Source organism: Puma concolor, chromosome C1 (assembly GCF_028749965.1).
Source record: "Puma concolor isolate L17-30 chromosome C1, mPumCon1.1.hap2, whole genome shotgun sequence".
Classification (NCBI taxonomy): Eukaryota; Metazoa; Chordata; class Mammalia; order Carnivora; family Felidae; genus Puma; species Puma concolor.
The window spans coordinates 108,153,521-108,179,660 of record NC_141674.1 but is presented as its reverse complement, the minus strand read 5'-3'; the positions used below and the strand labels follow the sequence as shown (position 1 = coordinate 108,179,660).

At 39.8% G+C, this 26,140-nt stretch overlaps 1 long non-coding RNA gene across 1 annotated transcript; it reads right to left on the bottom strand.

The window, feature by feature from the left end:
- Positions 1–12,334: 12,334 nt before the first annotated feature.
- On the bottom strand, positions 12,335–13,740 carry LOC147578375 (uncharacterized). The gene is made up of 2 exons (XR_015255133.1): positions 13,680–13,740; positions 12,335–12,953 (listed from the first exon to the last, which is right to left on the bottom strand). It is a non-coding gene; the product is annotated as an uncharacterized LOC147578375 (long non-coding RNA).
- Positions 13,741–26,140: the final 12,400 nt, after the last annotated feature.

The window sequence follows — 26,140 nt, the reverse complement described above, 5'->3', positions numbered from 1 at the left end:
GGCTCTTGTTGATTTTGATTGGAGTTCTCTGTGTCTCCTGGATTTTAATGTCTGTTTTCCTCCCCAGGTTATGGAAGTTTTGAGCTATAATACATTCAAATACACTGTCTGCCCCTTTTTCCCTGAGCTTTTTCTTCTGGAACTCCTATGACACAAATGATGCTACATTTTATGGAGTTACTGAGTTCTTTAAGTCTACATTTGTGATCCAATGTTTTGCTTTCCCTCTTTTTTTAATGTCTATTTATTTTTGAGAGACAGCAAACTCGAGCGCAGGAGGGGCAAAGAGAGGTGGGGAACAGAGGATCCAAACACAGCCTCTGTGCTGACAACAGGGAACCTAATGTGGGGCTTGGTCTCACAAACTGTGAGATCATGACCTGAGTGAAGTTGAACGCTTAACCGACTGAGGCACCCAAGCACCTGTTCCCTCTTTTTATCAGCTTCATTATTTTCTTTAAAAATAGTTTTTAAATGTTTATTTATTTTTAGAGAGAGAGAGAGAGAGAGCACACAAGCAGGGGAGGGACAGAGAGAGGAGAAGACAGACAATGCCAAGCAGGCCCTGCACTGTCAGCACTGAGCCCGACTCAGGGCTCAAACTCACTATGAGATCACCACTTGAGCCAAAATCAAGAGTCAGACACTCAACCAACTGAGCCACCTGGGTGCCCCCAGCTTCATTATTTTCCATAACTTTGTCTTCTATATCACTGACTCATTCTGCAGCTTCTCCATCTTTGTTGTCAATATATCCAGTCAGTTTTGTATCTCAGTTATAGCATTTTTTTATTTTGGCCTGACTAGTTTTTTATTTCCTTTGTCTCTGCAGTAAGGGATTCCTTAGTGTCTTCTATGCTTTTGTCATACATAACTAGCAACTTTATGATTCTTGTTTAAAATTCTGGTTCCGGCATATTACTATATCTGTTTTGATTAGATCCCTGGCTATGCCCTCTTCTTGTTATCTCTTCTGTGATGAATTTCTCCATCTTGGCATTTTGCCTAGACCTCTGTCTTCTGTGTGTTAGGAAAATCTGTTATGTTTCCTGTTCCTGAGAGTAATGATTATGTTAACAAGAGGTCATATAGTGTACAGGTCCTGCCGCTTCAGGAAGTTTTTTTTTTGTGTATGCTGTGTGCACTCTGCTGTTGATTTCTGCCTGCTCTTTTCCTCAGATTAGTCCTCTGCAGGGTTTCTCCTTGCCTGCAGTGGGGTTATTTGGACCTTGTCCACTTTGTGATAAGTTTTAACTAGGTAGGTTTTGGTCTGCTTGTTAAATGAAGGTAGATCTTATCTCCCCTAGAGCAGAAGCTTTGCAGCACTGTATAATCAGTAGATTTGGTGCATGTGAGGGGTTTGTGCTTGTCTTCTGGAGGAGGGCCCTGCTGCACTGGTTCTCAGGCAGACTTACCCTAGTAAAGATGCACCTGCAGGGTGCAGTGGGGCAGGGCTTGGTGTAATGACGGCAGCCTCCCCTGGGGACACTGTGTTGCTCACTGAAGTCTGTCTGTGCTGATGTGTGGGGAAAAAAGGGCATCAGCCAGCTCTCTCATCCCCAGAGCAGGAAGTTCACACCCACCACTGATCAGGAAGCCCTCACAGAAGAGCAAACTATCTCCTCTCATGCCCCAGGCTTCCACCGGATCCCTTCCTTCACCCTGTCTGTGTCCAAGTCATTTTTCTGCCTGGTGGCTCAGTATTCTTATGTTTTATCTCAGGCATGCAACTGGGTTTCAAAAGTCTACATCTTAGGGCCATGGAAAGGACCTGCACTGATATTCTGGGGGAGGGTCTCACTGCACTGTGACTGGTGCTGGTCTGTCCCAGAAAAGCAGTGGCATGACTGCACAGGGGCTCGTAGTTTATGGTATAGCATGGCCAAAGGCTGACTTTTAGGTTAGCTGCCTTCAGCATGTGCCTCTGCTGCTATGCTCATCAACGAGGCTGGTCGATGGTGCCTGCTGTCTCTTTTGGCACCCGCTATCTCATTTATCCCCTGAGAGGCGGTGCCACCTCTCCCAAATGTACTCAAAGAGCAGAACTGTTTCTCCCAGAGTGATCCACGGGATCCTCAGACCATACTGTCTGCTCTGGGCCTCAGCCCTCCTTTCCCACAGGAGCACCGCTACACCCACCAGGCTCCACCCAGTGGTGGTGGTGGGGACTTATAAAACTTCAGACTTTGAGTTCCACTGCTTATAAAAACTTGCAATAATCACCCCCCTCCTTTTCACAATCAATGGTTTTGGGGGAAAGTTTTTCTTGTGTAATCCCCTGTACATGCTTTCTCTCTCTCTTGCTCTCTCACTCTCACTCTCTTTCTGTGATCAGAGCTCCCTCCCTTCCACAGCACCCACAGTTCTTTTCTTCCCCAAATCAACTCTCCACAGCACCTATCTCCATGCTGTGTGGCTGGCTGTTTTTCTCCCTCTAGATGTGCAGTTTGTCCTTTCAGTCCTCAGATCAATCTCTTGGGTGTTCAGAATGATTTTATATTTATCTAGCTGTTTTCAAGGGATGAGGCAAGCATAGGGTCCTCCTACTACTCTGCCATCTTAACTCCTCTCTTGAATTTCATACTTTGAAAACGTATATTTCAATATGGACAGTCCCCAACTTACAATGATTTGACACTTTTTTTTTTTAATTTTACAGTCGTGCAAAATCCATATGTATTCAGTAGAAACCACACTTCAAATTTTGAAGTTAGATCTTTCACTGGGCTAGTGAAATGCAGTACACGCTCTCTCATGATGCTGGACACAGCAGCCACAGCTCCCAGTAAGCCATATAATCATGATGGCCAACACCCATACACTGCCAACATTCTGTACCAACATTCTGTATGACCATTCTGTTCTACATTTTCAGTACAGTATTCAATAAATTACAATATATGCAAGAATTTATAATAAAATAGGTTTTGTGTTAGATAGATGAGTTTGTCTGCTTAAGTGAGGCTATCTAAGCTATGTGTTCAGTAGATTAGGTGTATTACATACATTTTCAAGTTATCTTTTCAGTTTACAAAAGGTTTATTGAAATGTTACCCCATCATAAGTTGAGAAAGCTTTGTAGTTTTTAGTAGAGTCACAGACTTGCACAATCATCATCACTATCTAACTTTGAAATACTTTAATTACTCCAAAAAGAAACTCCATATGGATGAGTTTTGCCAGCCCTTGGCAAACACGAGTCTACCTTTATACCTTTGTCTATTCTGGACACTGCATGTAAATGGTGTCATACCATATGTGGCCTCTTGTGTGTGATTCTTTAACTTAGCATAGTATTTTAAAGGTTGATCCATGTTGTAGCATATATTAGTATTTCAAATAATATTATATTGCCAAATAATATTATAGCACGTGGACATCCCACATTCATCAGCTGATGTGTATTTTGGTTGTTTCCATCTTTGGCTATTATGAATAATGCTGTTATGAACATTCACATACAAATTTTATGTGCACACACGTTTTTAATTCACTTAGGTACATAGGTGGGAATGGAACTGCTGTGTCATATGTTAACTCTATATTTCACTTTTGAGGAACTGCCAAAATGTTTTCCAAAGTAAATGCACCATTTTACATTCTCACCAGCAATGTATGAGGGTTCCAACATCTCTGTAACCTCAGTGAGACTTTTTATTGCCTGTCTTTTTTTATAGCCCTCTCAGTTGTAATGAAGTGGTATTTGTTATGGTTTTAATTAGTTTACATTTCCATAACAAGTACTGACGGTAAACATCTTTTCATGTGCTTATTGTCCAATTGTATAGTTTCTTCAGAGTGCTATCTAGAGTACTAGTCTTTGCCCATTTTTAATTAGGTTATTTTTCATTTTATTGTTGAATTGTGTTCTTTATATACTCTGGATAAAAATTCTCAATCAGATATATAATTTACAAATACTTTCCTATTCTGTGGGTTATCTTTTCACTCTTTCAATGGGTGTCCTTTAAAGTACAAAAGTTTTCAATTTTTCTAACGTCTCATTTGTCTATTTTTTTTTTTTTCCTTTTGTCAATTGAGGCTTTGGAGTCATAGCTAAGAAACTATTGTCTAATTTGAAGTAATAGAGTTCATACTAACATTTTTGAGAGTTTCATAGTTGTTGCACTTACATTTAGGTCTATGATCCATTTTGAGTTAATTTTTCTGTATAGTATGAGGTAGTGGTCCAACTTTATTATTTACGTTATGGATATCCAGTTGTCTTGCCACTTTTGTCAAAAATCAATTGACCATAAACGTAAAGATTTGTTTCAGCAATTTCTCCTTATGTAATATCAGACTGTCTTTGAGTAGTGTAACTTTGTAGCAAGCTTTAAAATTTGGGGAAGTGTGAATTCTCCAACTCAATGTTACTTTTTCCAGACTGTTTGGCTAGTTGGGTCCCTCACATTTCCTTTTGAATTTTAGGATTCACATATCAACTTCTGCAAAAAAGGCAGCTAGGATTTTGACAGGGATTGTGTTGAGTCTGTTGATCAATTTGGGGAGCATTGCCATGTTAATATTAATCTTCTAGTCCATGAGCACAGAATATTTTTTCATTTATTTATGTCTTCTTTTAATTTACTTCAGTGACATTTGTAGTTTTCAGTGTACAAGTGTAGCACTTCTTTTGTTAGTTTTATTCCTGAGTGTTTCATTCTTTTTGATGCTGTTGTGAAAGTAATTGTTCTATTTTCACATTCAGGTTGTTCACTGTGTATAGAATATAATTAATTTTTGTGTATTGATCTTATATCCTGCAATCTTGGTAAACTTGTTCATTAGTCCTGATAGGTGTGTGTGTGTGTGTGTGAATTCCTTAGAATTTTCTATATACAAAATCATACTATCTGGGAATAGAAATAGAGTTACCTTGGGGCACCTAGGTGGCCTAGTTGGTTGTGTCCAACTTCAGCTCAGGTCATGATCTCATGGTCCATGAGTTCAAGCCCCGCGTTGGGCTCTGGTGCTGACAGCTCAGAGCCCGGATCCTGCTTCAGATTCTGTGTCTCCCTCTCTCTCTGCCCCTCCCACACTCACACTCTATCTCTGTCTCTCAAAAGTAAATAAACATTAACAAAAAAATTAAAAATAAAGAAATAGTGTTACCTTTCCAACCTGGATGCCTTTTTGCCAGTTGCCTAATTCCCCCCTTGTCTAATTACTCTAGCAATACCTCCAGTACAATGTTCAGTAGTTCAATAGAATGTCAAGAATGCACAGCTTTGTCTTATGGCTGATCTTTGTGGGAATGAATCCAGTCTTTCACCTTAAGCATGATGTTACCTATGAGTTTTTCATGGATGGTCTTTATCAGGTTGAGGATATTCCAAGGCTGTTGAGTTTTTTTTTTTTTCCTTATCATGAAAAGTTGTTGCATTTTGTTGAATGTTTTTTCTAAGTTTATTGAGATGAATATGTGTTGCTTGTCCTTATCCTATGAATATGGTATATTATACTGATTAATTTTTATGGTAAGCTAATCTTTCATTCCTAAGGTAAATCCCTCTCATGGTGTATAGTCTTTCTTTTAAGTTAATGGATTTGATTTGCCAGCATTTATTAAGAATTTTTTATATGAAATTTAAGAATTTTTTATCTATATCCTTAAGAGATATTCATGTGTACTTTTATTCCCTGGTTTTGGTAGTGGCATAGTACTGGCTTCATAGAAATGAGTTGATAAATATCTCCTTCTCTTCTACTTTTTAAAATTATTAAAATACACACAATGTAAAATTAATTATCTTAACTATTTTTAAGTGTACAGTTCAGTGGTATTAAAACCTTTTTTTCTATCTTCTTATTTCAAGATTTTGTGAAGGGTATGTGTTAATTCTTCTTCCAGTGTTTGGTAGAATTTGGCTGTGAAGCTATATAGGCCTGGTTAGGGACACAGAAGGTTTTAGGAAGGCAACTTGCACAGTCCTGCTAATGAAAGATCCTTCCTGTGTCTTGGAAAATCTGAAAAACCTTTCATTGAAAACATTAACAGGGAGAACTTTTCTGCACTTGGAGCAAGTCAAAGTCCATCTGATAAGGTGGGCCTTTATTGCTTCAATCCCAAGAATATTATTTGATCTCAAAATACTATCATTAGGAAATTGGATAGCTCCCCTCCCTTCCTTTTTAGCATCTTATCATCAATTTGTCCTTCATTGGCAAAACTCCCTTCCTCATGACACTTACCACAGAAAACTCCAATCTACTGTAGGAGCAACAAATGTTGGATGGTCAAAAAGGATCCTCAGAAAAGCAGACTCACTTCATGATATTCTGATCAATGCTTTAAAAACATTTTTTCAACATTGTGTCCTTTGAAGCACCATTGAGGATCTAAGTTTCTTGGGAAAGGACCCAAGTGATACTCCAAGATAGATAATTGCTGAGACCCAGATCCTTTGAGGATTTGTGATTTAATATACAAGCCTTTGAGATTCAATGGGATACTGTGTCTTAAATGTCATAGAGAATAAAAGAATCCTTTCTTCTCATTCAAATTGTATCCATAATTCCCCCTTTTAACTCTTTATTCTTTTTTCTCATGTGGATTTTAATAAAATACACTATAAAATAAGCCATGTAATATGTAGCACTCCCCATTTGGCAGCTTCCATATATTAGATAAGAATAAGTTCCAAATCATTATTAACAATAGTCTTTTTCTGCCTCCAGAATGATTCTAAATAACATCAACCTGCCTCAAATAAGAATGATCCCAAGAAATCATTCACCTTATTTTCTAGAGCAGATGGGGATTGAGTACTCACATAATGTTATTTTTGAGGCACAATCCCTCCACACTGCCTCATTCATGGAGGTGCAAGGTAATCAAGAGGAACTGATCTAATTATTTTCAAACAAAATGTAATCTATTTGATCTTCTAAAAATGGCATATCACATTGATATTATTTATAGGAAATGTTCTGTTCATTGAGTAGGTCCAGGAAAGTCAAGATACTTGAAGGTCTAAGATTCTATAAAACGAATTGCAAGGAGGTGAATTCAATACTCTATATCACCCTTCCTCTTGAGGTATGGTCCGATATATAAGTACCACAAGATGAACAGAAAGAGGCTTTTAGTAGACCTAGAAGCTAATCTTCTAGCTTAATCAGTTTTTAATCAGAAAATTGGAATGTATTTATTAAAATAATGAACAAAAATTATAAAAATAAGAACTTAAATAAGGACCCAGTCGATATATTTAATAGCAAATTAGAACAGCTAAAGGAAGGATTAAGAAGGTAGAAAGTTTAATAAAAGCTGGTATACTGAAGTTCTGAAGAAAGAAAAGATGGAAAATGAAGACAGGAGTGTAACAAATTTATGGGACAAAGTGAAATATTTAACAAGTAATTAGAGTTCCAGAAAGAGAGGACAGAGAAAGAATGGTGTAAAAATGATACATGAAGAGACAATAGCTGATAATTTCCTAACGTGAAAAAAGAAAGCTGGATATTTAAGAAGCACTCTAGGGGTGCCTGGGTGGCTCAGTCGGTTAGGGGTCCGACTTTGGCTCAGGTCATGTTCTCACGGCTCGTGGTTCGAGTCCCACATCGGGCTCTGTGCTGACAGCTCAGAGCCTGGAGCCTGCTTCACATTTTGTGTCTCCCTCTCTCTGGCCCTCCCCCACTCACGCTCTGTCTCACTCCTCTCAAAAATAAAGAAACATTAAAAAAAATTTTTTTTTAAAAAGAAGCACTATAAACTCTGAAAAAAATACAAATAAAGAAAAACAAATCCATGCGAGCGATCAGCTTGCAGAAAACCAAAGACAAAATTACAGTTATAAGATGAATAATTTTGGTGATCCAGAATGATGACTATAGTTAACAAACTGCTGTATATTTGAAAGTCACTGAGAAAGAGTAGATCTTAAAAGTTTTCACCACGCACGCACACACACTCTCTCTCACACACACACACACACACACACATAATTGTAATTATGTGAAGTGATGGATGTGTTAACTAACTTTATTGTTTTGATCACTTCAAGAAATTAGTTTCAGTATTAAGTCAAATAACACTAGCTGTAGGAGAAACAACTCCCATCAAACCTCCATCAGTCGATGGACGTTTGGGCTCTCTCCATAGTTCAGTTATTGTTGATAATGCTGCTATAAATATTGAGGTGCATGTATCCCTTTGAATCTGTATTTTTGTATCATTTGGGTAAATACAGATAAATGTATTGGGTAAATCATTTGGATTGTAGGGTAGTTCTATTTTTAGTTTTTTGAGGAAGCTCCATACTGTTCTCCAGCGTGGCTGCATCAGTTTGCATTCCCACCAGCTGTGCAAGAGGGTTCGCCTCTCTCTGCATCCTCGCTAACACCTGTTGTTTCATGAGTTTTTAATTTTAGCCATTCTGACAGGTGTGAGTTGGTATCTCATCATGGTTTTGACGTATTTCTCTGATGAAGAGTGATGTTGAGCATCTTTTCATGTGTCTGTTAGCCATGTGGATGTCTTTTGGAAAAGTGTCTATTTATGTCTTCTCCCCATTAATTAACTGGATTATTTGTTTTTTGGGGTGCTGGGTCTGATGAGTTCTTTATAGATTTTGGATACTAACCCTTTACCTGATATGTCATTGCAAATATCTTCTCCCACTATGTCTGTTGCCATTTAGTTTTATTGATTGTTTCCTTTGCTGTGCAGGAGCATTTTATCTTGTTGAAGTCCCAATAAATCATGTTTGCTTTCATTTCCCTTGACATTGGTGATGTGTCTAGAAAGACGTTTCTGTAGCCTAAGTCAAAGAGGCTGCTACCTGTGTTCTCCTGGAGGACTTTGATGGTTTCCTGTCTCACATTTAGGTCTTTCACCCATTTTGGATTTATTTTGGTGTATGGTGTAAGAAAGTGGTCCAGTTTCATTCTTCTGCATGTTGCTGTCCGGTTTTCCCAACACTATTTGTTGAAGAGATGGTCTTTTACCCATTAGATATTCTTTCCTGCTTTGTCAAAGATGAGGTAAATATATAGCTGTGGGTCCATTTCTGGGTTTTCTGTTCTGTTCCATTGCTCTATGTGTTTGTTTTGTGCTAGTACCATACTGTCTTGATCACTACAGCTTTGTAATATAGCTTGAAACCTGGGTTTGCGATACGTTCAGTTTTGTTTTTCTTTTTCAGGATTGCTTTGGCTATTCAGGGTCTTTGGTGGCTCCATGTAATTTTAGGATTTTTTTTTTTTTACCTAGCTCTGTGAAGAAGGCTGGTGGTATTTTGATAGGGATTGCATTAAATGTGTAGATTGCTTGGGGGTAGTATAGACATTTTAACAACGTTTGTTCTTCCATCCATGAGCATGGAATGCTTCTCCATTTCTTTGTGTCCTCTTCAATTTATTTCCTAAGTGTTCTATAGTTTTCAGAGTACAGATATTTTACGTCCTTACTTAGGCTTATTCCTGAGCATTTTATTGTTTTGGGTGCAATTGCAAATGGGTCATATACAGTCCACGGCCTGGGGCTTCAGGAAGTGTTTCTGTTGTATGCGGTGTGCACTCTACCCTTGCGTTTTGGCTGCTCTTTTCCATTGGTCAGTCCTTTGCAGAGATCCTCCTTGCTTGAAGTGGTGGAGTGTTTGGACCTTTAACTAAGAGTGCTGAGATTTGTTTGTTGAAGTAACCCTGAGAAAAGTGGGGTAAAAAGCCTGATCCCCCCCCCAAAAAAAAAAGCGAAAAGGAAAGGGAACAAAAGAGGCCAAACAGTGAATCAAAAAACTATAAGGCTGATTCCAAAGAAAAAGAAAGGGAAAAAAAGGAAAGAAAGAAAAAGAAAAGAAACAATGAAGCCTGATTCCAAAAAAAAAAAAAAAAAAAAAAAAAAAAAAAAAAAAAAAGGAGGTAGAGAGAGAGAGAAAAGGAAATGAAAATACAGGTGTCATTTTGAAGCACTCAGTTTTCTGCACACTTGGCTACCTGTGCTGGTCTTCTGGAGGAGAGGCCCACTCTTTGGCTCTGTCAGTCTTGCCCCAGTAAATAAGTAGTAGCCAGGCACAGAGGGGAGGGTTTTAGGGTAAGTGATCCAGTCTTCCCTGGTGGCCACTATGCTGGTCTTTGAAGTCTCGCAGTGTTGATGTTCATGGGGAAAATGGCACCACCCCAGCCTCTTGTTCTCGGACAGGAGATATCACACCCCTTGCTGCTCAGGCAGTCTTCTCAGAATAGTGAGGGCAATCAGCATGCCCTGTACCACAGCTCTCCTGTGTTTTTCTGTTGGCGCTTGGCTAGGATTCAAAACTCTTAAAGGACCCAGCACCGGATACCTCTCCATGCTGTGTCTTAAGTCCATTGTCACAAGAAAACAGTTCCACGTCTATATAGTGCATGGAATCTATGGTGTAGCACTGCTAAAAGCAGGAACGTTGTTACATTCCTTCTGGATTTGCTTCTGTCTCCTGTTGATGAAAGGCTTTTTCCTGGCTCCAGCAGTCTTTTATCCTTGGGGAGGCAACATGCTCTCTTCCAAAAGTACTCCAGGAAGGGGAATATTTTCTCTCAGTGTGCCCAGTGATCCCTACACCGCACTGTGCACTACGGGCCCAGCTCCCTCCTTCTCCCCAGAAGCAGGTGCCACAGATCTGCTCTGGAGAAAGTCGTGCACTTCCAAAACCTCAGAGTTTGAGCTCTAAATGCTGTTTGCAAAAAACAAAAACAAAAACAAAAACAAAAACAAACCTGTGACACTCAGTACTTCCAGTTCCCCAGTCCGTGGTCCAGAGAGGTTTTCCTCTTGTGCAAACCTGATGTTGCACTTTCTAAACCCTTCTCTATTTCTCTCGCTTTCGTCTCTCCACAGAAAAGATTCCCTCCCTTCCTCAGGATTTTTCTCTCCACTAATTCACTTCCACACACCTCACACCTAACATATTGTCTGCCTCCAACCATGGAGATCCTTCTGCAACCCACAGATCAATTTTCTGGGTGTTCCAAGTGATCTGACCTCAATACAACTGTGTTTGAAGGATGAAGAAAGCCCAGGGTTCCCCTACTTCCCTGCCATCTTAACTACTCCCTTCAGTGGTTATTTTTCTTTTTCTGTCTCACTTTTCTCCCAAGTGTGCATCTCAGCATGTGCAGTGTGTAACTTGAGTGGAAGTCTTCTGTGGGTTACTTTTCACTCTCACCACAGCATGAAAGGGATGAGCAGTAATCTGGAATACCCTTACACCTGTAGTTCTATCATCTTGGGGTCCTTCACTTCTAGTTTTGTTACTGGAGGATATAGAAAAGGAAGAGCCTCTTAAATATGTGCAGTGTAGTTGATTTAATATGAAGACTTTGTTGCTTTAAAAAATAATGTTCTCTCTCTCTCTCTCTCTCTCTCTCTCTCTGTGTGTGTGTGTGTGTGTGTGTGTGTGTGTGTGTGTGTGATATCTCAGTTAAGTATTCTGTTTGTGAACACTTAGCACCACAAGAAATGATACACTTAAAGAACATAACCCTCTTTTTTCAGCTTACTTGACTAGTTGGCTAAATAAGCTACAGAGCAGCAATAACTTTGCAAATCTAAATAGACATGTAAACCCAAATATTTCTCCAATGTAGGGTTACAACACTCCAAAAAGCAATTTCAGAGGTGAACAAACATGACAGGACCCTGAATTTTGGTGGGTTGCCAGAGTAAGAAAAACATGTGGTATGCATGGAGAGGAGAGAACACTTTGCCTTGTAAGGAGCCTTATTATTTCCCTTTCTGTTGTTTCCCCATGTTTTAAGAACAGCTATAATTTTATGCAGAATACTCCACTAATACAAAAGTTTCTCTGAAATATCACATAAAAAATAAAGTGAATTAGAAAGGAAAGAGAACAATGGAATATAAAAGGGTAATAAAATTCAAGAATCTTCATGTTTCCTACACTAGTTATGTCTGAGCCACTTTCAGGTTGGAGCAAACCTGGTGGTGGTGGCGATGGAAATGGTGGTGGTGATGGTGATGGTGATGAGACAATGACAGTCTGCTGCTTCATTGAGTGCTTATTATGTGCCAGGCTTTGTGCCAATTAAATTAGACACATTCATTCAATTTTATGCCTGACAAGTTTGTAATGTAAATATTATTTTCTCCACTTTGTACTAAAGGAATTAAAATCCTGAGACGTTAAATAATTTGTTCTCCAAATCAATCAATAGTAATTAAGGAAAATAACAGATTCTAAATTACATAGAAGTAATCTTTGATGTGATCCAAAATTCAGATAACACTGATTATGAGACCTTAGGCCTTGGGATGAAAGGACAGAAATAAACCACAATGATGGTATGATATTGCTAAAAACCAGGTGTAAAAAGAAAGAAAATATTTATCCCATCACAACAAAAATGCACTTTATTCAGAAATTAAAGAAAAGTGACAGTGGCCCAGGAAGTAGAAAGTCCTGGTCTGGGCACAGACAGTCGCAGGAGACATCCAGAGAATCCTTTGCTGACACCCCACAGAGAGCTGCTGCCCTTCCTTCTGAGGCCCTGGGGTCTGGCACAGCTGAGGACCACCCTTTTGCAGCTGCCTCTGGGAGAGTAATGGTATCACAGCCTTGGGAGGAAACCTTTCCCTCTGTGATGCAGTAGTTGTCACAGATATGGTAGAGGCTACAGAGAGAAGCTTCCTCTGTACCCAGGTTAGGCTTTGAAAAGAAGGTAAGTGGAGCTGTGGAATTAGGTGAGCCAGTGTCTTTATCCTTCCTGGTCCTGGTGAGTCCTGAAGCTGCTACTTGTTCTTGAATGGGCACTTCTGCTGGCACTTTGGAGGTGGGCATGGCTCAGGACACCTTGGTGGTAGGCAAGGCTCTGGGCACTTTGGAGGTGGGCAAGGCTCTGGACACTTTGGAGGTGGGCCAGGCTCAGGGCACTTAGGTGGGCACATGGGAGGTGGCTGGCAGGGTTGCTTGCACTGCTGCTGTTGATAAGACATCTTTCTGGGATTTTAGAATCTGAAAGAAAACATGTGACAGTGTTCAAAAGAAGGGACTTTCCCAGAGCGAAAAAGCAAAGCTTATGTAAAACTTTGACATATTCTCTCTCCAATCTCTAAGAATATCCTTTAACCTTGTAACTCCCTTTTTATGACTTTCTGGCTTCTCTCTTCCTCTTTAGCGAATTGCTTCATCAGCCCACAGAAAGTGCTCTATTTTCTCATATCATTTTTCCAAAGAAAATATCTCTGTTTGAAAGAACTAAGTAGTAATGTTATTTGCATGACAGAAACATCTTTGAGAAAGGCAGTCACATGTTCTGAAATCCTGGGCAGCCTCACAATCTCCACCGTCATTATCTCTTGTGAGGTCCCAATAAACTGGCATAGGTACAGAACAAAGGGCCACTCAATAAGAATACAATGGCTTCATACCTTCTAAGACATAAACCTTTGAAATCACAGTAGGAGGGACACCAAAAATATATAGAAAAGAGAAAAGTACTTTGTTATTTTTTCCTCTTATCAAAGCTTTACTATTAATTTCTTTTTCCATAGGGGATGTCAAACTATCTACCAAAAAACAAATGAAAACAGTATATCATTGTGCCCAGATACCAAGTTTCCATCACCTATGGAGCGTTGAACCAATGATCCTAACTTTGGAGCAACTGAACTTGCTGGCCACAGATTAAATTCAACATTTGAGAGCACCAAAAAACAGAACTCAAGAAATCAGACTCACCAAGCTCTCCGAAATAGATCAGGACTCGAGTACCAAAAGGATGGTAGTAGTCCCATGGCAGGGGATCTCTTTATAGGGCTTGCTGCCCCACCCAGGAGGAAGTAGGATTGCCTAAAACTGGCCTGGTCCAATAATTTCCCAACTAAAATGCAAATCCACCCATAACTTGCTAGACAGGGACTCTGCAAATAGGAAATATCCTGCTCTAAGATTTCTTCACTGGGTTACGTGTTCATGACACAGAAACCCTAAGCTCTTAGTTTAAGTGACTTGTTATAGCAGAGGAATTTCAGGGATTCTCTAACTGGTGGTCAAAGGCTCTTTTTGATTGGGGAAGATGATTCTCTCTTGTATCTTTCGTGTTCCCTGAATCATAATACTGCCTACCATGTTCCACTTTCGCTGGCTGGTATTCTGTTGTGCATGCTGGGTTGAAAAGAGCCTTGCTACCTGATGACACCAGCATTCTTTGTCCCAAATGCTTCTTTTAATAAATTTCCTTTCGATGCTATAGCTTGCTAATCCAAGTATTCTTTTCTTTTTTCTAACATGGACTGAGGTGAGGTTGCAGACCATCTCATAGGTCTTCCGCTCATGATACTTAGAAACATTCAGTAAAATATTGACCTCCAGACTCCTAGTTTCATTGCTTTATTTGTTCCAATAGAGGACATCAAACTGATTCCTGTCGCCTTTAGAAATCTGTACCATCTTGGATCAGATGGAATCCCTGTTGTAATTCACATCTTCTGGCAGCTCAAGGCCTAGAATTACAACAGAAAGTAAACTTTTGCTCATGACTCCCCAGCATGACATACAACCTGCTGCTCCTACATAATATCTCCTAACTCTTTCCATTTCTTCAACTACTGAGGATAATTTAGAGGATTGTTAAAAATCTTCTGAAAAAAAAAAAAAAGAAATCTTCTGGCTTCCTGCCCCTTTGAAATCACTGGGAAACCCAATCTAATAAGCAATGCCATTCAAACAACCAATTTTATATGTACATATTTTATACTTAATAATTATTTAAGGGACACCTGGGTGGCTTAGTTGGTTAAGCGTCCGACTTCGGCTCAGGTCATGATCTCACGGTTCGTGGGTTTGGGCCCCTCAATGGGCTCTGTGCTGACAGCTCAAAGCCTGGAGCCTGCTTCAGATTCTGTCTCTCTCTCTCTCTCTCTCTCTCTCTGCCCCTCCCCTGCTTGTTCTCTCTCTCTCTCTTTCTCAAAAATAAATGAACATTGAGAAAAAAATAATTGTTTAAACACATTTTATTTGACATAGAATCTATTGGTAAATTCAAGACACAACTTAAATAACTTTATTAATAATTCACTCACTGAAGTTAATTGCCATTTGCTTACAACTTCTTTTTTTAAATTTTTTTAAAAATGTTTATTTATTTTGAGAGGGAGACAGAGCACAAGTGGAGAAGGGACAGAGAGACAGAGGTGCAGAATCTGAAGCAGGCTCCAGGCTCTGAGCTGTCAGTACACACCCCAACGCTGGGCTCGAACTCATGGACCACAGATCATGACCTGAGCCAAAGCCAAACAATTAACTGAGCCACCCAGGTGCCCCTGCTTACAACTTCTTAATCATTAATAATGATTACATAATAATTTTTACTTATTTTTAAAGATTTTTTCCATATTGATCACAGTGGAATAGATGTCAAATATATCTATCTCCACCTCTGCTTTCTTCATACAATTTGTCATTGTGGTAGAAAGAAGGTGGTTGGTTTGTGTCAACTTGACTGGCCACCAGGTCAAACATTATTCTGAATGTTTCTGAGAGGGTGGTTTTGGATGTGATTAACATTTAAATCAGTAGGCTGAGTAAAGCAGATTACCTTCTGTAATGTGTGTAGGGGTCTCATCCAATCCGTTGAAGGTCTGAAGAGAACAAAAGGCTGACCCTCCCCCAAGTAAGAGATAATCCCCCTGAATTCTCCTGCCCAATGAAACATTGCCTCTGCAGAGCTTGGACTTGCTAGCTTTCATAATCACATGAGCTAATTCTTATAATAAATTTCTCTCTCTCTTTCTCTATAGATAGACAAATAGATAAAGGTAGATCTAGATATAAGAGAGAGCAATGATAGACACAGATACAAATATATAGAAAAGTAAAGCTATAGATATGAGATAGATAGAGAGGTCATATATCTTATTAGTTCTGTGTCTTTGGAGAGCCCTAATACAGAAGGTGAGGTGAAAGGAGGTCTTGTCCCAGTTCTATCTGTGGCAAACCAAGTGACCACAGGCAGTCTTCCCCTATAAACAAGGGAGAATGACACCTGCTTCTTGGAGTGCAGGCTGATAGCATCTCTTGACCCTGTTCATGCCTGAAGTTCTCTCCTTCTCTTTCTTCCATTCCATAGAACCAAAGATATGACCAATATTTCCTGCCACTTTGAAGCTGTCTTCTCCACCCCATTCCCAGAGATGTTTCTCTCCAAGGAGAGATTTCAGAGTGGGATCTAGTTTCCTTAGCATTTTTCCTCCTTGCTGCCCACAAGGATACACACTTGAGCCCTTTTATTTTTCATAAATGTACTCCTAGTCACCACTTAACAGAAATGGAGTGAAGTAAACAAAAAATCGCAAACATTTATTCAACATTTATTGATACATACCTATATGGTTTCCAGTGATGTTCCCCACAATAGAGAACAAGATGAGGCCCATGCCTTGTTTGTAAGTTAATGGGGAACACAGACAAATACACAAGCTACAGGGTACACTGTTCTGGGATCTACCCAGAGATGGCAACTGAACTCCTAGGAAATGTGCTCTCTGCTTTTATCTTTCCATTGGCTCCAAATGGAGTTTTCCTCAACCCTGGACCCTCCTTCAGCATCTAGGCCAGCAAATACCATCAGGGAAGAGCATTACATACTAGCTAATGTCTCTCGGGAACACACACTCCCTGTTCTGAGGCCTGCTGTCCCATAAATGAGAGATGACCTCACGAAGATGCATTAATTTATGAAAAGCCTTTTGAACATGGTTACCAGCCCACAATGAAAATGTTCTAAAAGGAACTACTAGTTTCTTTTTTTAAATTGAGGTGTAAATTGGCATATAACATATTAGTTTCAGGTGTACAGCATAATTATTTGATATTTGTATGTATTGCAAAGGAATCACCACAATATGTCTTGTTGACATTCATCACCATACATAGCCACAATTTTTTTCTTGTGATGAGAACTTGTGAGATCTACTCTCTTAGCAACTTTCAAAGATGTAGAACAGTATTATTTTTGTTTGTTTGTTTCAGGTTTTTATTTAAATTCTAGTTAGTTAACATATAGCATAATACTGGTTTCAGGAGTAGAATTTAGTGATTCATCACTTACATAAAACACCCAGTGCTCATCACAAGTGCCTCCTTAGTGCCCATCATCCATGTAGCCCATCCCCCTGGCCACCTCCCTTTCATCAACCTTCAGTTTGCTTTCTATCATTAAGAGTCTCATATGGTTTGTAGTACAGTATTATTAACTGCATTACCATGCTGTGCACTACATTTCCATTACTTATTTAGTTTAAAACAGAAAGCTTGTACCTTTAGACCCCCTTTACCCATCTTATCCACTCCTCACACCTCACCTTTAGCAACCACAAATCTGTTTTCTATACCTATAGTCCTGATGGTTTTTTTCCTTTTGTTTTTGTTTTAGATTCTACATATAACTGAGATCATATGCTATTTGTCTTTCATTGTCTGACTTATTCCACAAACATAATGCCTTCAAGGTCCACCTATGTTTTCACAAACAGCAGGATTTCCCTCTTTTTAGGGCTATATTTTTATATATATATATATATATATATATATATATATATATATATATATATAACATTTTCTTTTTTCCATGTCTTAGCTATTGTAAATAACGCTGCAGTGAACATGGTGGTGAAACCATGGTTTAGGTTTTGTTTTGTTTTGTTTTGTTTTCTGTCTCCTTGGGCACTGAAGCTCTTCTTTTTGGGCCATGGCTGGTGAAGGGGCCCCATCTCATTTAGGAATGAAGTTACAACACTGGCTTTATGTTACTGTAGACTGTGGGAACACATTTGTTCATGGGACCTGGATGTCCCCATCTCATCTGACCCTAACCCCCCTTGGACTGCAGGTATGGCCTCTAAACTTCTTCATCAGGAAATAAACCCTTTTCATTCCATAAGTAAATACCAGGTTTCAATTTCAGAAAACCCAAAATAAATATAAGATACCATTTTAGATTCACAACATTGCATGTAAATGATTTAGAGTAGATTTTGGGGAGAGAAAAAGGAATCACAGCCCTAGAAGTCTGAAATCCAGAGGAAATAGACACTTAGGCTAACCCCATATATTTTTCTCCCACTCTCTTTCCAAACAAATTACAGGTCTTTGAAAGACAATAATTTAAAAAATGTATCTGCGTGTTTATTCTGTCTTTTCCTTAAGCCCCTACCCCTCAACCTGCCACATTATCTTCTCCTTCTCCTGCATGTATCTCTTATCTGTGCAATCTGGTACATATCAGTTACTCCAGACACATCAATGCATTTAGTGATTATGATCATGATGATTATTTATATGAATAGTCCTATCATATCTTTTTTACCTCTTTTTGCAATTGGTGGGGCTGACTAAATGTTATATGCAGTAAACATTTAAAGTGATGCTGCTAGAGCTTCTTTGTCCTAGCCAAATAACCAGGAAGCTTTCCAAGAATGTGGGTTATAATTGGAAATGGAGGAAGAGGAGGAGAAGGAGGAGGAAATGGAAGAGGAAGAGGAGACACTGAAACCTCTGAGCCAGTCCCTGGCTATGCTACGGTGGATAAAGGAGCGCTGGGTCAACCCAACATCACATCCATTTGGTTACAAAGTTTCAGTTTCCAGAACTGTCATCACTCTTGCTGGTCAGGAAGAACTTTTGGCCAACACCCCCACTGGCTGTGACTACACAGGGATGGCACCAGCATGACAGCACCTTGAGGCCAAGTGTCTGCAAACAGTGTCATCACCAAAAGTTTCATATAGACTATTTCAGAGGGCAAAGAGAAGACACTTTACTCAGTAAGTCACTTACTACTCCCATGGCCTCACATCACATCTAAAACATAAATCCTTAGAGAAATGTCTGATTTCTGTCATCCCAAATTTGATAATTACCTGCTCAAATGGGATTGCAATGCCAGAAACCCCAGTTTTGGTCACATTTTGAGACTCTCTGAGGACACCCCTCTCATAAAGGTTGCAAACCATGCTAATGCAGGTAGCTAAGTCATAGCAGCTCCAGTACTCCCAACGTGTCAGGCAGAAGTCACTTTATAGACTGCAATAGTAAACCTCAACTCTCAGACCACCTCAAGATCACAACTACATAAAGAGCTGCCGTAAGATGAAGAATGGCACATAACAATCAAAATTCCTCCCGTGTGGACATCTGTGACCTGAGACATGGAACCAGGAATACTTCACACACACACACACACACACACACACACACACACACACACACAAACATACCCCTCATGTCCTATCTCTATCTCTGTCAACTATATCTATATCTATATTTATCTCTAACTCTATATCTATAATCTATATCATCTATCTATCTATCATCTAGCTAGCTAGCTATCATCATCATTTGTAGCTAGCTAGCTATCATCTAGCTATCTAGCTATCATCTATCTATTATCTATTTATCATCTATCTGTCTATCTATCATCTATCTACATACCTAAAGAGCTTGGTTTTATGGACTTTAAAAGTCAGATAGCCCTAGGGTTCAATCCTAGGATTTCCACTCCCTAATTTGTTAAGGATTTTACCACGTATCATCATTATGGGACAAATAACAGGAAAGAACAAAATTTTGCCCAGATCTTGATTCAATATTTCATTTCACATTGTGCTACTATATGTTATACAGCATTGAACAAAATGGTCCCTGCAAATCAAGATTGTACAACAAATTAATGAAGAAATAAAGACAAAGAAATAAGAATTATGGCAAAATATTCCTGATATACTTAGATACATGATAATTGCAAATCCCCTTGAATTTCTGCCTTTGGTCTTTATTTCTGAGTGAAAGGTTCAGTCTACAGCATTCTTTCATAACTTTGCTGAATCGGATAAATTAGAGTAGATTCATATGGTGGAATTCTTAAGATAATTTAAAAGGATGTTTTTGCAAATGGCAAGATTTCGTTCATTTTGATAGCTGAGTAATATTCCATTGTATATGTATACCACATCTTTATCCATTCAACAGCCAATGGACATTGGGATCTGTCTAAAATTTTGCTATTGCTGATAATGCTGCTACCAACGTCAGGGTGCACGAACCCCTTTGAATCAGTAGTTTTGTATCCTTTGGGTCAATGCCTAGTAGTGCAATTGCTGGCAACAACACAGATGGAGCTAGAGTGTATTATGCTAAGCAAAATAAGTCAGTCAGAGAAACACAAATACCATATGATTTCACTCATATTTGGAATTTAATAAACAAAACGTATGAACATTGGAAAAAAGAGAGGCAAACCAGGAAATAGACTTTTAACTACAGAAAATAAACTTAGGATTACCAGAGGGAAGTTGGGACGGAGGATGGGCTACATAGGTGATGGACATTAAGGAGGGCACTTGTTGTGATGAGCACTGGGTGTTACATGTAAGTGATGAATCGCTAAATTGTACACCTGAAATATCATGCTATATATTAACTAACTGTACATTACACTGTATATTAAATAAAAACTTGGGCGGGGAGGATGTTTGGAGGATGTTTTTTAAGTTGATTTAATATTATCAAAGCATTCAAATCACAATTTTAAAAAAACATATGTAGAGCATAATGAGATTTTCATATATATTCAAGAAAAGATAGAACACACACATAAGCATTTGTTAATAGTAATATTACCTCTGGATAGAGTAATTACAGAGGAGTTTTACTTTTTTGTTTTTCTTTTCAAAAGATTCTCCAAAGACTGTTATTGAATAAAGTATCTTAAAATGTTACTGTAAAAAAAGTGACAAAAAAACATGTCTCTCCATTGCTCAGGGAGAAGATGCTCTTTTCCTTTTCTGCATCTGAGGTTCTGCACCAGCATTTCTGGCCTGGCACCAAATCTGGGGCTGTTGTTTTATTGTTACTCCCCCACATTTGATTGCATTCCAATTATAATCTATCCTGAAGAAAAATCCCAGTGAGATTCTCATTCCAGAATTGACATACACACAAGAGCCACAGTTCAACCAAACGTGGGGAATCGTACTCACTTATTTAAAATATAAGGGATGAGTCTGCCCAATATCCAAGAGTCAGATAAAAAGAAATGCTAAAATGGTCCAGTCTACGGTTAACCAGGAAAAAGTGAATGGTAGTGAGAGAGATAACAAGGATAATAGAACCTGGCAATAATAACAATACCCTCCCCTGGAGGTGCCTGGGTGGTCCAGTCAGTTAAGCATCTGACTCTTGATCTTGGCTCAGATCGTGATCTCATGGTTCATGAGTTCAAGCCCCTCATTGGGCTCTGTGCTGATGGCACAGAGCCTGCTTGGGATTCTATCTCTCCTTCTCTCTGCCCCGCCCCCACTTGTGTGCACGATCTCTCTCTCTCTCTCCCCCCCAAAAAAAAAAAAACTGAAAAAATGTAAAAGTAATAATACCTTCCTGTAACTGATGAGAAAAAAAGTGCAGTGGAATAAGTCAGACACCTCTCACAAAAGTCTCTCCAAGTACATGGGTTGTTGGATCCCTCCACAAAGGTGATAAAAGAGCACCAGGAAATCTGGGTAAACACTGTGAAAACTCAGAGATAAAGCTGTGTGAACGTCAGCATGATGGACAGGGAGGAGGAGGAGGTGACTGTTGCCTGGGCAGAAAGAGCTGGCAGAATTTTAAGAGGATAAGTTTGAGAAAGTCAAATGACGTATAAAACTCTTAGAAAACTCTGACCTACCAAAACTCAAGATTTTCTAGAGCTAAATATCGTATATAGTCAATTGGTTTTGACAAAGCCGTCAAGACCATTCAGTAGGGAAAATGATGGTGTTCTCAACAATGGTGCTGGAAGAGGGGGACACCCACATGCAACAGAATGAAGTGCCCCACATCCTATATGGAAATTAACTCAAAATGCAGAGACCTAAATGGGAGAGATACAACTATAAATCTCTTAGAACAAAGCACAGGGGGAAAGCTTCATGACACTGGGTTTGGCAATGATTATTTGGAGACAATGCTAAATACACAGGCAACAAAAGAAAAAATAGATACCTTGAACTTCATTGAAATGAAAAACTTTTATGCATCAAAGGACACTGCAGAGGAAGTGAAAAAACAACCCACGGAATGAGAGAAAATATTTGCGAAACATATGCTATAAGAGATTAATATCCAGAATATATAAAAACTCCTAAAACAAACCAAACACCCAATTAATAAATAGGCAAAGGACTTAAACAGGTATGTCTCCAAAGAAGATGTACAAATGGCCAATAAACACATGAAAAAATGTTCATCATCACTAATCATCAGAGAAATGCCACTCAAGACCCCAGTGAGGAATCCTGGGAAGATGGCGGCGTAGGAGGACGCTGGGCTCACCGAGCGTCCTGCTGATCACTTAGACTCCACCTACACCTGCCTAAATAACCCAGAAAACCGCCAGAAGACTAGCAGAATGGAGTCTCCGGAGCCAAGCGCAGACGAGAGGCCCACGGAAGCCGGTAGGAAGGGCGGAGAGGCGGTGTGCGCTCCACGGACTGGCGGGAGGGAGCCGGGGCGGAGGGGCGGCCCGCCCGCCAAGCAGAGCCCTGAGTCTGGCTGGCAAAAGCGGAGGGGCCTGAGGGAGTGTGTTCCGACAGCAAGTGGGACTTGACATCTGGAAGGTTATAAGCTAACAGCTCTGCTCGGAGAACGGGAGGGCTGGAGGACAAAGGGAGGGAGAGTTGTTGAGCCCCGGACGACAGAGCTCAGCTTGGCGGGGAACAAAGGCGCTCGCCAGCGCCATCTCCCTCACCCATCCCCCAGCCAAAATCCCAAAGGGAACCAGTTCCTGCCAGGGAACTTCCTTGCACCGCGCAAACACCCAACGCTGTGCTTCTGCAGATCTGTCCCTCCGGCGGGTCTGACTCCTGCCCGGTGCCGCAGGGCCTCTCCCGAAGCGGATCTCCGAAGGAAAAGCGAGCTGAGCCTGCTCCGCCCGCCCCTGTGCACCTTGCCGATCCGCCCCAGCTAATACGCCAGATCCCCAGCACCACAAGCCTGGCAGTGTGCAAGTAGCCCAGACGGGCCAGGCCACCCCACAGTGAATCCCGCCCCTAGGAGAGGGGAAGAGAAGGCACACACCAGTCTGACTGTGGCCCCAGTGGTGGGCTGGGGGCAGACATCAGGTCTGACTGCGGCCCGCCCAGCAACGCAAGCTATTCACGACAGCACAGGGGAAGTGCCACACAGTCCCGCACCACTCCAGGGACTATCCAAAATGACAAAACGGAAGAATTCCCCTTAGAAAAACGTCCAGGAAATAACAACAGCTAACGAACTGATCAAAAATGATTTAAACAATATAACAGAAAGTGAATTTAGAATAATAGTCATAAAATTAATCACTGGGCCTGAAAACAGTATAAAGGAAAGCAGAGAATCTCTTGCTACAGAGATCAAGGGACTAAGGAACAGCCAGGAGGAGCTAAAAAATGCGATCAATGAACTGCAAACTAAAATGGAGACAACTACAGCTCGGATTGAAGAGGCAGAGGAGAGAATAGGTGAACTAGATGATAAAATTACAGAAAAAGAAGAAGCTGAGAAAAAGAGAGATAAAAAAATCCAGGAGTACGAGGGGAAAATTAGAGAACTAAGTGATGCACTAAAGAGAAATAATATACGCATAATTGGTATTCCAGAGGAGGAAGAGAGAGGGAAAGGTGCTGAAGGTGTACTTGAAGAAATAATAGCTGAGAACTTCCCGGATCTGGGGAAGGAAAAAGGCATTGAAATCCAAGAGGCACAGAGAACTCCCTTCAGACAGAACTTGAATCGATCTTCTGCATGACATATCATAGTGAAAGTGGCAAAATACAAGGATAAAGAGAAAATTCTGAAAGCAGCTAGAGATAAACGTGTTGTACCATATAAAGGGAGACCTATAAGACTCGTGACTGATCTCTCTACTGTAACGTTGGCAGGCCAGAAAGGAATGGCAGGAGATCTTCCATGTGATGAACAGAAAAAATATGTAGCTGAGAATCCTTTATCCAGCAGGTCTGTCATGTAGAATAGAAGGAGAGATAAAGGTCTTCCCAAACACACAAAAACTGAAGGAATTCGTCACCACTAAACCAGCCCTACAAGACATCCTAAGGGGGATCCTGTGAGACAAAGTACCAGAGACATCGCTACAAGCATGAAACCTACGGACGTCACAATGACTCTAAACCCATATCTTTCTATAATAACACTGAATGTAAATGGACTAAATGCACCAACCAAAAGATATAGGGTATCAGAATGGACAAAAAAACCAGACCCATCTATTTGCTGTCTACAAGAGACTCATTTTAGACCTGAGGACACCTTCAGATTGAAAGTGAGGGGATGGAGAACTATTAATCATGCCACTGGAAGTCAAAAGAAAGCTGGAGTAGCCATACTTATATCAGACAAACTAGACTTTAAATTAAAGGCTGTAACAAGAGATGAAGAAGGTCATTATATAATAATCACAGGGTCTATCCATCAGGAAGAGCTAACAATTATAAATGTCTATGCGCCGAATACAGGAGCCCCCAAATATATAAAACAATGACTCACAAACTTAAGCAACCTTATTGATAAGAATGTGGTAATTGCAGGGGACTTTAACACTCCACTTACAGAAATGGATAGATCATCTAGACACACGGTCAATAAAGAAACAAGGGCCCTGAATGATACATTGGAACAGATGGACTTGACAGATATATTTAGAACTCTGCGTCCCAAAGCAACAGAATATACTTTCTTCTCGAGTGCACATGGAACATTCTCCAAGATAGATCACATACTGGGTCACAAAACAGCCCTTCATAAGTATACAAGAATTGAAATCATACCATGCATACTTTCAGACCACAATGCTATGAAGCTTGAAATCAACCACAGGAAAAAGTCTGGAAAACCTCCAAAAGCGTGGAGGTTAAAGAACACCCTACTAAAGAATGAATGGGTCGACCAGGCAATTAGAGAAGAAATTAAAAAAAACATATAGAAACAAATGAAAATGAAAATACAACAATCCAAACGCTTTGGGATGCAGCGAAGGCAGTCCTGAGAGGAAAATACATTGCAATCCAGGCCTATCTCAAGAAACAAGAAAAGTCCCCAATACAAAATCGAACAGCACACCTCAAGGAAATAGAAGCAGAACAGCAAAGACAGCCTAAACCCAGCAGAAGAGGAGAAATAATAAAGATCAGAGCAGAAATAAACAATATAGAATCTAAAAAAACTGTAGAGCAGATCAACGAAACCAAGAGTTGGTTTTTTGAAAAAATAAACAAAATTGATAAACCTCTAGCCAGGCTTCTCAAAAAGAAAAGGGAGATGACCCAAATAGATAAAATCATGAATGAAAATGGAATTATTACAACCAATCCCTCAGAGATACAAGCAATTATCAGGGAATACTATGAAAAACTATATGCCAACAAACTGGGCAACCTGGAAGAAACGGACAAATTCCTAAACACCCACACGCTTCCAAAACTCAATCAGGAGGAAATAGAAAACATGAACAGACCCATAACCAGCGAAGAAATTGAATCAGTCATCAAAAATCTCCCAACGAATAAGAGTCCAGGGCCAGATGGCTTCCCAGGGGAGTTCTACCAGACGTTTAAAGCAGAGATAATACCGATCCTTCTCAAGCTATTCCAAAAAATAGAAAGGGAAGGAAAACTTGCAGACTCATTCTATGAAACCAGTATTACTTTGATTCCTAAACCAGAGACCCAGTAAAAAAAGAGAACTACAGGCCAATATCCCTGATGAATATGGACACAAAAATTCTCAATAAGATACTAGCAAATCGAGTTCAACAGCATACAAAAAGAATTATTCACCATGATCAAGTGGGTTTCATTCCTGGGATGCAGGGCTGGTTCAACATTCGCAAATCAATCAATGTGATACATCACATTAATAAAAGAAAAGATAAGAACCATATGATCCTGTCAATCGATGCAGAAAAGGCATTTTACAAAATTCAGCAACCTTTCTTAATAAAAACCTTCGAGGAAGTCGGGATAGAAGGAACATACTTAAAGATCATAAAAACCATTTATGAAAAGCCCACAGCTAACATCATCCTCAATCATCCTCAATTCTGCCCACTATCTTCTCGAGCTATACGCAGATGTTAATTTTGTTAGCGACAGAATGAACTTGTAATT